The 10,243-nt window shown below is 51.2% G+C and overlaps 1 protein-coding gene across 2 annotated transcripts in view; it reads right to left on the bottom strand.

The window, feature by feature from the left end:
- The window catches only part of SEMA4G (semaphorin 4G), a 29,552-nt gene extending 21,097 nt beyond the window's left edge, over window positions 1–8,455 (bottom strand). Inside the window, exon 1 of one of the 2 annotated variants that reach the window (XM_058028931.1) lies at window positions 8,291–8,455. The gene's annotated coding sequence lies outside the window, so the exon portion shown is untranslated. The remainder of the gene's footprint in view (window positions 1–8,290) is intronic. The other variant, XM_058028930.1, reaches the window with a different exon arrangement.
- Between the last annotated feature and the right edge of the window lie 1,788 nt (window positions 8,456–10,243).

Raw genomic sequence — 10,243 nt, forward strand, 5'->3', positions numbered from 1 at the left:
GGCTGGAAGCCGAAGCCAGCGCAAATTGGAGCTTCGTTAGCTGCTGGCCTTGCAGCAGGATAATTAGTGCGTGAGTGCAGAGCAAGCTGAGCCTGGCGCGACCAGCACTGGGCTTTTAAAGGCCCGAGCTTGCAAGGCTTTAATTAATTAACACGAGTCATTGGCAGCTGGAAACAGATCTATTTTCAGAGCTTTGGTAGCTCTGCTGCCCCCATGAGATTAACTGAAGGAATTTAGGGCTCCAAGAAGTTGAAGGCCAGGACCTTCCCCTTCTTTGCATGGTTTTCCCAAGAGTCAGAGAGGCACTTTTCCAGGCAGCAGGAGCCCAAACAGACCCAACCGTCTCCTATGCTTGTATCCCTCATATTAATGGATTGGTTCTGCTTAGCAGGAAGGTCTGGCTCTGCTTCAACCCTAGCCCAAAGCCAGGAAGGTGCTGGAAGGGGAATTTCCTATCAAGGCAGCTCTAGAATCGCAGAATCATGAAAGTTGGAAGCGATCTCCAAGATCATTGAGTCCAACCTTTGACCCAAAAAGACCTGATCAACAAAACCACAGCACTAAGTGCCATGTCCAGTCAATTCTTGAACATCTTCTGGGATGTTGACCCCACCACTTCCCTGTGCAGTCCATTCCAATACTTAACAACACTTAGAGAGAATAAATTCTTCATGATGTCCAACTTGAACCTCTGCTGGTGCAGCTTGAGGCCTTTTCCTCTTGTCCTATCAATTGTTACTTGGGAGAAAATGCTGACCCTCACCTTGCTACAACCTCCTTTCAGGCAATTGTAGGGAGTGACACGGTCTCTCCAGAACATCCTTTTCTCCAGGTTAAACAACCCCAGCTCCATCATCTGCTCCTGATAGGATTTACAGCCCTACAACTCCTATCCCACCCCAAAGCAGGGGACCCTTTGAGTCACGACATGGTGCCTTGGGAAACCCCCCTCCCCAAAACCATGCCAGATTTTGTCTGTAGTGCTCTCTCCCTGTTACTCCAAACAGCCTTTAGGAAAAGGAAATGTTTTGTGCCCTCATCACCAGCCCAGAGACTGGTTACTGTTTAATTTCTTATTGTTGTCACTTAAACACCGTGCCCCACAGAGAGAGGACCGAGTAGAGCAGGCTCTGCCGTGTCACAGCCCCACCCGTGCAGGGGCCAGCTGCCCAGCACAGCACAGCCCCACCACTCCAGCACACAGCAGAACCAGGCAGATGCCAAGAGCCAGCATTTCTGAGTTCATCTGTTTCTGCCACACCACTCTACCTGTGGCAGCCAGCAGAAAAGCTCACAGACAACCCCTCTCACCCCCCAGATGCCCAGGGAGCCAGGGCAAAGCCATGGCAGCTCTCATGTTTCACTTGGCACCACACCCCCATCCCAGCCGGCATCCCAAATGATGCGAGGAATTATAACAGGGCCAGGACACCGTGAAATATTGATGGGATTAGCGCGGATCAGCTCTCCCAGCACGCAGGCTGCGCTCGCCCCGAGCAGGGAGATGCGACCTGCCCGCACTCAGGTTGCAGCTCAGCTCCCAGGGCAGCAGCACTGCCAGCTGCTCCCTGCCAGAGACACTTCCCCAGCCAGCACAGCCTTCAGCCTTCCTGCAGGGCCGTGCAGACCCCTCAGAGCACACAGCGATGTGATTCAGGGTGCTTAATGCATGACACTGCTGTGCCTCAAGTGCCTCAAGGCTGCTGGGGATGAGCCACTGTCTGGCTTGGCTGTAGCTCAGCACCAACACTCACCCTGGGCCCCAAGGGACCCTCACCCTGCCTGCAGTCCCAAAATGTGCCAGCCCCCAGCCCTCTTGCCCCCTCTCAGGCTTATCCTGCACAACCAAGATCTTATGGATGTCCCACACACAGGGGTGTCCAGGGTGGCTGCCAGAAGACCCCCACACTCCCCACTGATCTGTGTCCCCTCTCCCACGACTGGAAACCAGGTTTGGTCAGACAGAGGATTTCATTATGGATCAGAGAGGTGTAAAGACAAACAACTTAACAGGATCAAATAGCAGCCAGGATTACATTAGAAATACACTGGCAGGGTGCAGACCATGGCAGCAGTAAGTCACAAAGGGTTCTCTTTTGGGATTGCAGCACTAACAGGGCATTGGTGCTTATCAGACCCATGGGTTGACCAGGATCCCCAGCATTTGGTAGGACACTGCTTCCTAAGGCAGGCCTGGCTTCTGCTCAGCAGTACCTGCAGCCTGTCTTTGCCTTGCCCCAGGTAAGAAACTGAGATAAAGCTCCAGATCTGGGATTTGGTTTGCCTGCCTCTGTAGTCCGAGAGGCAACAGGCATCCAACCATTTCAAGCTCCTCTCCAGACTGGTTTAAAAGCCAGCTGGGAGTTACAAAATCACGGTGCTCCAGCCGCTGGGGTTTATGAAACCCACAGAGGAGTTGCGAAACTCAGGCTAGGGCCGTGCCAGCCCACACCGCAGCGAGAGGCTTGTTATAAAGGCAAAACCACCAGCGGAAAAACGGGTACTTTCCCCTTCTGACATGAGAAAGTAACAAGCAAAACAGCCTTTCTCCAGGCCCCTCCATCCTTCAGCTACGCTGTGAGACCTGCACTGCTGCTTTACCTGCCTCCGTGGAAAAAAAGCCCCATGGGGAGCACACCAGCCCTGTGCCACAGGGGAGTGGGGAAACCTCATCAGTCTCCTTTGTCCCCCACAGGAGCAGCCTGCCCAGATTCCAGGCCCACAGATCTGTGTGGAGCAGAGGAACAGAAAAGACCGCATGGTGTTGCCTGGACTCTGACAGCAGCACTTGGGGCTTCCCAGCAGCTGAGTACACACTCACCAGGCTTGGCTTTGTTTCTTGAGAGCGTCACGGACTCATCAAGCCAAGTGTGATGCTCCACAAATTAGCCCCGGGAAAAAAAATATTCCAATGGGCACAGAGCATGAAAGGCTCAGGAGTCTCTTCCCTTCAAGTCATTGAGCAAACTTAACAAACCACTGTTTCTTCAGGCTGAGAGCCAGCGGGGAAAATTACAATTGCAGAAGAATTTGTCTGAGAAAGTTATAAGGAGATGGAAAAAGGCAGGGGCAGACCAGAAGAGCCAGCCTGTGCTGCAGCCCCTCCAGCCCAAGGCTCAGCTTCAGGGAGGGAGGGGACATTTTCCCCCAGCTCAGTACAGAGCAGAGTTGCTGCCTCCACTTCCTGCAAGATCACATGCAGCGTTTCTCCTCCCATAAATGCTTGGCAGTGGAAATTGGGATGTTCTGCCCAAGGCCATTTGTTGATGAAGGCTGCCAGGTGCCGGCAGCCCCAGCCGCAGAGCCAAGCACCGTGCCAGGGCAGATTTTCTCAAGGGAGAAGCAGCTGAGTCACAGCAGCTCCGATCCGTTCCCACAAGCCCGGCTGCAAGAGGCGCACGGGAGTTCACGGGGGACGGCGCTCCACAGCGAGCTGGCAGGCTCGGCTTGGTTTGCTTGTCTGCAAACCTCTCTAAGCCAGCGGAAAGCATCTCCCTGGCTCCGGATCTGTCGGCAGCGTGCCCTCAGGGAAGGGCTGGTGAGACTGCGGGAGGGCAGGGTCCTGACCTGCCTTTCAACCAGGCAGAGCTGCTTTGGGATGCTCCTGCAGCATGGAGGGGGAAATGCCAGCAGGCACTGGGAGTTCCATTAGAAAAGGGAGTTTTGAAGCTCATTGTGGGGTCTTGTCCCAGCTCTGGGGCAGGAGCAGGACAAAGGTGGCTGCACACAGGGAAGAGACAGAGGCATAGCACCAGGAGAAGTGATTTGCTGGGCTGGACATTGACAACCCCTCTGCCCATGATCCCAGCTGCTCCCAGTAAAAGCAGGCAGGCTCCAGCCTGGCCAGGGAGCACAGGGGTGTCTCTCTCTGTTTCTGCAGTGGGGCACAGACCCTGTGTTTCCCCTGCATGGCAGGTCAGGTCCCTGCCACACACTGCCTAGAGCAGTAGCACAAATACCTGGGGCTGCACGAGGGATGGGATAAGACTGGTGGCTATTAAAAGCTGCCCTTTTGGGTGAGCCAACCTGCACCCCCCAGAGCTGGAGTCAGGAAGGTGTTGTGGCCCCCAACATCCACCCCTTGGGCCAAGCCCCCAGACAGGATCCATGTCCTCATGGCTTCACCTTTTTGCTCTCGGTGTCACTGTGCCCAAGCAACCTCTGTCCCAGCCCTGCCTCCTCCAGCCAAATGCTTGGATGGTCCGTGGGCATCCCACCCCTCCTTCCCAGGCACCGAACCCCTACACTGCTGTCTCTGTCACCAAAGAAGAAACAACCCCAGCAGTGCAGTAAATAACCCCCCCACACAGCAGAGCACTGGCAAGCAGAGCTGGGCACATCCATCACTCTCGCAGTTTTTCTTCAGCTCTGACACTTTGATAGGGGCGAGGGGGTGGGGAAGGAAAGGAGCTTCCAAAATTTATGAGCTAGGATTTAAAAATACAGTCTCCCAGAAGCACTGCAAAACCCAGAGATGGTGAAGGCAAGTGACTTAGAGGTTGCTTTTGGAAACGAATGCAAAAGCTGTGCCTGCCTTGGAAAGAGGGACTGGAGAGACCTGCATGGCTGATGTCACAAACCACGGCCTCAGTGGGATCATTTTGCAAGTCACAGCTCTCCGTGCTGTGCATTACAAGTAAAGTGCAAGGTAGAGGTAACAAATGATGGGCTAAAATCCCTGCAGCCCAAAGGGTAATGTCACCCTCAGTGCAGACAGGATTTGGACTGTCACCTTCAATCTCCCGAAGTTTCTCCTCTACAGCCCTGACCTTCCACTGGTACATGCATAGCCAGCCTTCCAGCCCTTTTGGAAGCAGATCCCCTTCATGCAAAGAAAAGAGCTTGTAGCTGTAAATTTAGCTGAAAACATCTCTGCCACAGGGAATCACGAATCAAATAATAAAGCTAAATGAATGTCAGTAAGAACAACCACAATATTGGAGTCCTTGGTCTTTACAGATGGACTGTCCCTCAGCAGGGTGCTGCAGAATTAACAGCTGAAAAACGTTACCCAGTCATTAAAAACATCTAAAAGTAATTTAGGCTGAGTGACAATGATGCTCAAAGCAAGTTGTTTGTGGAGATAAAATGAGCTATTTCAAGCTTGCCTTTTGTTGAAGTTTTTCTGTTGAAGTGGGAAAGGACTGAAAAACGCTGAGCTGACAGCCTTGCCAGCAGAGCCCTGGTGCTATGGCAGCGCTGTGAGGAGCATCACCATGAGCTGCTCTGATCCCCCCTGCCATCACTCTCCCATATTCCTTGGAAGGATGCTCAGAAAGGTCCGGGAAGATGGTCCCCGGGGCCACCACAGCATCTCTGCTGCATCACAGTGCCATTTATGATGATGGTTTTGCTATGGAAACATCTCCTCCTAACAACAGATCTGTCAGCACATGTCCCAAAAGCAGACCAGCATTCATTACATGGTAATTTCTGCTTCCCTGTGATGGAGGCGAGGGACTTACCCTTCCCATGCTTTTCTTAAGAAAAAACAGAACAAAAAAACAACCAAAAAACCAACAAAAACCCAACAAAACTGATCAATGTGAAAATCTGGGTTCACCCATCAACAGCATGGCATGAGCCCAGGGTTCCTCTAAAATCTTCTCATAAGCATATTTTTGGTGGGCTCTTTGGACACACAGAGCACTTCAATGCCCAGTGTTAAATATTTCAGGTGAAACATAACTCCTCTAAGTGCAGCCAGCCTTACTCTGAAGCTTCAATTCAGTGAGATTTCCCAGCAGCCTTCAGGAATTGATTTGCTTCTTGCTGGTACTTTCTCTCTGTGCTGTTCAGCTAAGTTAATGTATTCCAAAACCTGTTTTTTTTTTTTTTCCTCCCCCTACATAATCAGATTTTTGGAGGCTGCAGTGAGATTTTTTGTCCTTAGGTGTTTTCTGAGCAGGCTGCATCCATCACGTCCTGGTGCTTTAGCACATCTCTGTACGAACGGTTCATTCGAGAGTCAGCTGAATTCCTTTGATTCATGTTCCTGCATATCCATATAGCTAATTTACCTTTATTAAAAGAAAAAAAAAAAAAAAAAAAGGGGGAGCTATTAAGAAGGACAGTGTCAAGGCCAGCAGAGCAAGTGCTGGAGGGCTGGGTTAATGAGCGGCGTGGTTGCTGCTGTCCAAGTGCCCAGGCTGGCTGGAGCCAGGAGCTGCTGCCCCAGCAAGGCTGACTCAGTCCCTCACTGGGCAGACACAGGCTGCAGGCCCTTTGGAGTAGACTACTCCCCCTTTGGAGTGGTCCCTATGCTTTGGGGTCCATGGTGAACCTCACTTGCTCCAGCTCCTCCCTGGTATGTTCCAGAGGACGGGCCCTGTGTGTGTTCAGCTTGGGCCAAGCCCCATGCCCAGCCCAAGCTGCATCCCTGTGCTTTGGGGAGAAGGTGAAACACAACTATGGATAAATGGATTTGCCCTCACAGGAAGATCACTCTGTTCAGTCCCATGGGCCAGACAAGGATGCTGTCCCTCTGCTGCCTGTGCCAGCAAGGTCACTGAGCTGTGCCCTGGCAAGGACACTTCCAAGGAGAGGGATTTGCAAGACGCTCATCACAATCATTTATTCTTGTCATTTCTGACCCTCAGGGTAGGAAGAACATCAGAGCACTGCAGGCACAAAACAACAAGCTTTGTAGGTCATATCAGCATGTAAAGTACCATTAGGAACCACAGCACGAAGCATGAATAATACTTCCTTTATTCCATCATATACCTCAACGCCCTTTAAATAAATGCAAATGGTTTTTTGTGGACAAGGTTTGTATGAGATGCCTGCTCAGGAACTCAGGGCTGAAATGGAGCTGGAGCAGTAATTTTTGCTCTCCCCCTGACAAGTCAGAGTGTCCTCAGCACTATCTGATAGGCTTAGTGACAGTCCAAGCCAACCCAGGCAGAAGAGCCAGGAGAACACTGTAAATCTTCCTTGCAGAGATTTATGCTCTACCCATTAAACCAGAACCACAAAAGACATGTCCTTCCATACTACCCTCCTCTCTCTGAAGGACACCAAGGCAGGAAAAAACTTTGAAGGACTCCAAGCCTGGAAAGGGACCTTCAAGAGCCAATCACATCGTTTCTGAAAAGCCACCAACAGTCACAGCCTCGACGGCTTAAATCCTAAAATCCTTTCAGCAAATTATGACCTCGATTACTAAAAATGATCAGATAACGCAAAGGCAGAGAGAGATGCGCAGTGAGTCATCGCCCCCAAGCACTTGAGCTCCCTTTGGTCCCAGCCGGAGTGGGGTGAGGTTGCCCCCAAGAGGCAAATCTGACACAGCAAGTAGAGAGGAAAATGCTGAATTGTGCTCTAGTGGTACCACATAGGAAAGATTCTTTAAAAAAAAAATCTCCTCATCTGCTCTTATTTGTACTTCTCTCTACATCTTTGGACAGGGTGGGAGGGGAGAGGAAGGAGGTCAACTCTGGCATGTGGCTGGCTGTGTTCTGCTGGAGTTCCTGAACCACACAACTCGTTTTCCTAGTCTGGCTCACAGGGTCATTAGAAAGATCAAAAAATGTCACTGAGTTTTCTTCAGCCAAATGAAACATTTGACCCCATACACCTCAATAGGCTCCTCCAGAGCAAGGGCTGGCACCACCTTCAACAGCAACTTCTGTCTCAGGAGTGGATGGAGAGACAGAATGGTGGACACGATGGACTGAGAGATGACATGAAATCCCTCAGCTGTTCACATAAAGCATACAGGCATTAACAGCACACTGGACCAAATCCTAGCACCTTGCAGGGGGTGAAGGAATGGGACAGACATCTGGGATATCTCCCCAGCACATGCTCCACCCTCCAGGGATCAGCAGCCTGAGCTTTCTCAGCCAGGGAGAACGGCTTTCATTTCACAGACCCCTGCTGCATTTTTCTGCCATAAAATGCTCTTTGAACCTCTAATCTTTTAGCATCCACATCCTGAGGCAAGCAGATCCCCAGCTCCTGTCTCCTTTTGTTTGCTTTGAGCTTTCCTGCTAATAAAAGAACTATGGAGTCTGAAGCCATATGACAGAGCGCCATTGAATGGCTTCTCCTTATTTGCCCTTTTTCAGGCCGATTGTTGAGCTCTCCATCTTACTTTCCAACATTACAACTATTTCAGAGAGATGCAGCCGACTTAGGGCCACTGCAATTTATTCCTGTCCTTTACACACACACAGAGACACCCTCACAAAGGGCTAAACCTGTGACATAACCACAGATTTAACCATTCCTGCAGCTGCTTTTCAAGAGGACACAGATCAAACACCCAAGCACCCGGGGTACTCACTGCTCCTGCAGCAGGCTCCTTGTGGGTCCCCCTGTCCTGCTCAGCCGGAGAACATTCCTGCATCCCCAGCAGCAGCGCCTGCTGCAGCACCTCAGCTCCCTGTCAGCTCCAAACTGGAAGCGTCATCTCCAAAATTACTGTTGCGCTGCCTCCTGCCAGACTCTTAATTAGAGGAAGGCTGACACAGTTTCTCAGCGAACGGCGTTCGCATACTGCGGGAAAAACAGAATGAGGGCAAGAGGAAAAATGGGCTAATCAGAGAAAATCAACTGGAGGGAAAAACACGTTGCATTGTGCAAGCCTTGCCATAACAATGCTGGAGCACAAAATATTGAGGGGGAAAAATGGGTTAGTACACAGGGGAGGCAGGCAGTGCTTCACAAAGGTGAAGGAGAGCTGACATGCAGTGCAGCAGCTCAGCATCCTCACCTGGCAGGCCTCTCCCCACAGCCTGCTCAGGGCAAAGGGACACGCTCAGTTTCCAGCATGCAGATCAATGTGTCTGAGAGCCTGAGCGATGCTGTCTGCAGAGCCCACGGCTGCTCTGCATGATTTACACTGCCTTTATAAAAGCCTGCAGTGTGAATAAAGCATGAAACTGGATGCCTTGCCCCGCTCTCCCCACCACTGCCCCTGGCAGCTTGAAGCTATTGTTTTTATTTCAGCTGCAGTCCAGAGAGGAAGGGGACCCTCTGCTCCTGCATCTGCTCCGAGAGCCAGGAGTTCCAGCCTCGGGAGGGGAGAGCCTGAAACCCAGAGGCAAAGCCCCGGAGCCTGTGTGCCCACCCCAGCCCAGAGCACTCACTGCTCCGGTGAAGGAGCCCCCGCAGCACAAAAGCTGCACAAATGCATTTACCCTTTGTGCTCCTCTCTGTGAGAGGGAAGGAGCATCACTCGCCCGGCTTCAGGCAGCTTCAGCCGCAAATGCAAACCCAAAGGGAAGCACTGGGACAAGGGTGTGTGAAAATGGCCCCTTTATCCACCCCCACACACCATGTGGGCCAAACCTGCCTTGAAAAGTTTTGGGTTTCCCCCCAGGCTGATGGCAAAGGAGCTTTGATGACAATGAAGGGAACAATTCCAGTGGAGTTTCCATCCCCTCCCCTGTGACCTCCCTAAAGGGAACTGGGAGGTGGCAGGGAAGCTGAAGGAGGTGAAACATTTGCAGCATCTCAGCATGCAGAGACAAGGGAGGCATTCAAAAAAGTACTACATATCCAAACGCCACTTAAAAGCAGCCTTAAAGCATAGGACTGACTTTCTCCAAACAGATCAAAATATCAAGATGGAAGATGCAAATGTTTTTCTTCACTCATCACCCAGCCTTGCTTTTGCTACCAGATAAAATACTCCCTTTCAAATTCCTGACTGCAAAGGCGAGGAAGCACTGGCTGACAAAAGCATCAGCAGGCAAAACTAAAAGCCTCTCTGCAAAGAGAAGCCCTTCAAGGAATTCACTTTTCCTAGGATCCTTCCCACCAGCAGCCCACGCCATTCCCCAGCACTGAAAGCCCTTTTCAACACGTGATAAGAAGGGGCCCTGCCAGTAAAGCTGGCAAAATATCCACAAGGCAAAACATGAAGGTATTTCACAGCCTGGGGGGAATATGGGGAAAAGGGCAATTAAAGGAATTTTGATAAGTTAAACCACAAGGAATAAGCTAAATCCACTAATGATTGTCTGACCCCTCTGGGCAGCTCCTTTGGAGCTCCTCAGCAGCTGCTTAGGCTCCTACAAGCTCATCAAACCTTTTCCCTGCTCAAAGTCAGCCGGTCCCAAGAGCCTTTTCTCTCTTTCTGGACGCAGAAAGAAGCTCTAATATGCCAGTGCAAACAGCTGCCCCTCGGGCAGAGGGCAGTGTTTCCCACTGGGGAACTTTAGGCAAGGAGCAGTTTTCCAAAAGCTCACAAACCCAAGGAATAGGACCCCAGAAAAATTAGGAGGGTCATCTC

This window comes from Melospiza georgiana, chromosome 8 (genome assembly GCF_028018845.1).
Source record: "Melospiza georgiana isolate bMelGeo1 chromosome 8, bMelGeo1.pri, whole genome shotgun sequence".
NCBI classification, from domain to species: Eukaryota; Metazoa; Chordata; class Aves; order Passeriformes; family Passerellidae; genus Melospiza; species Melospiza georgiana.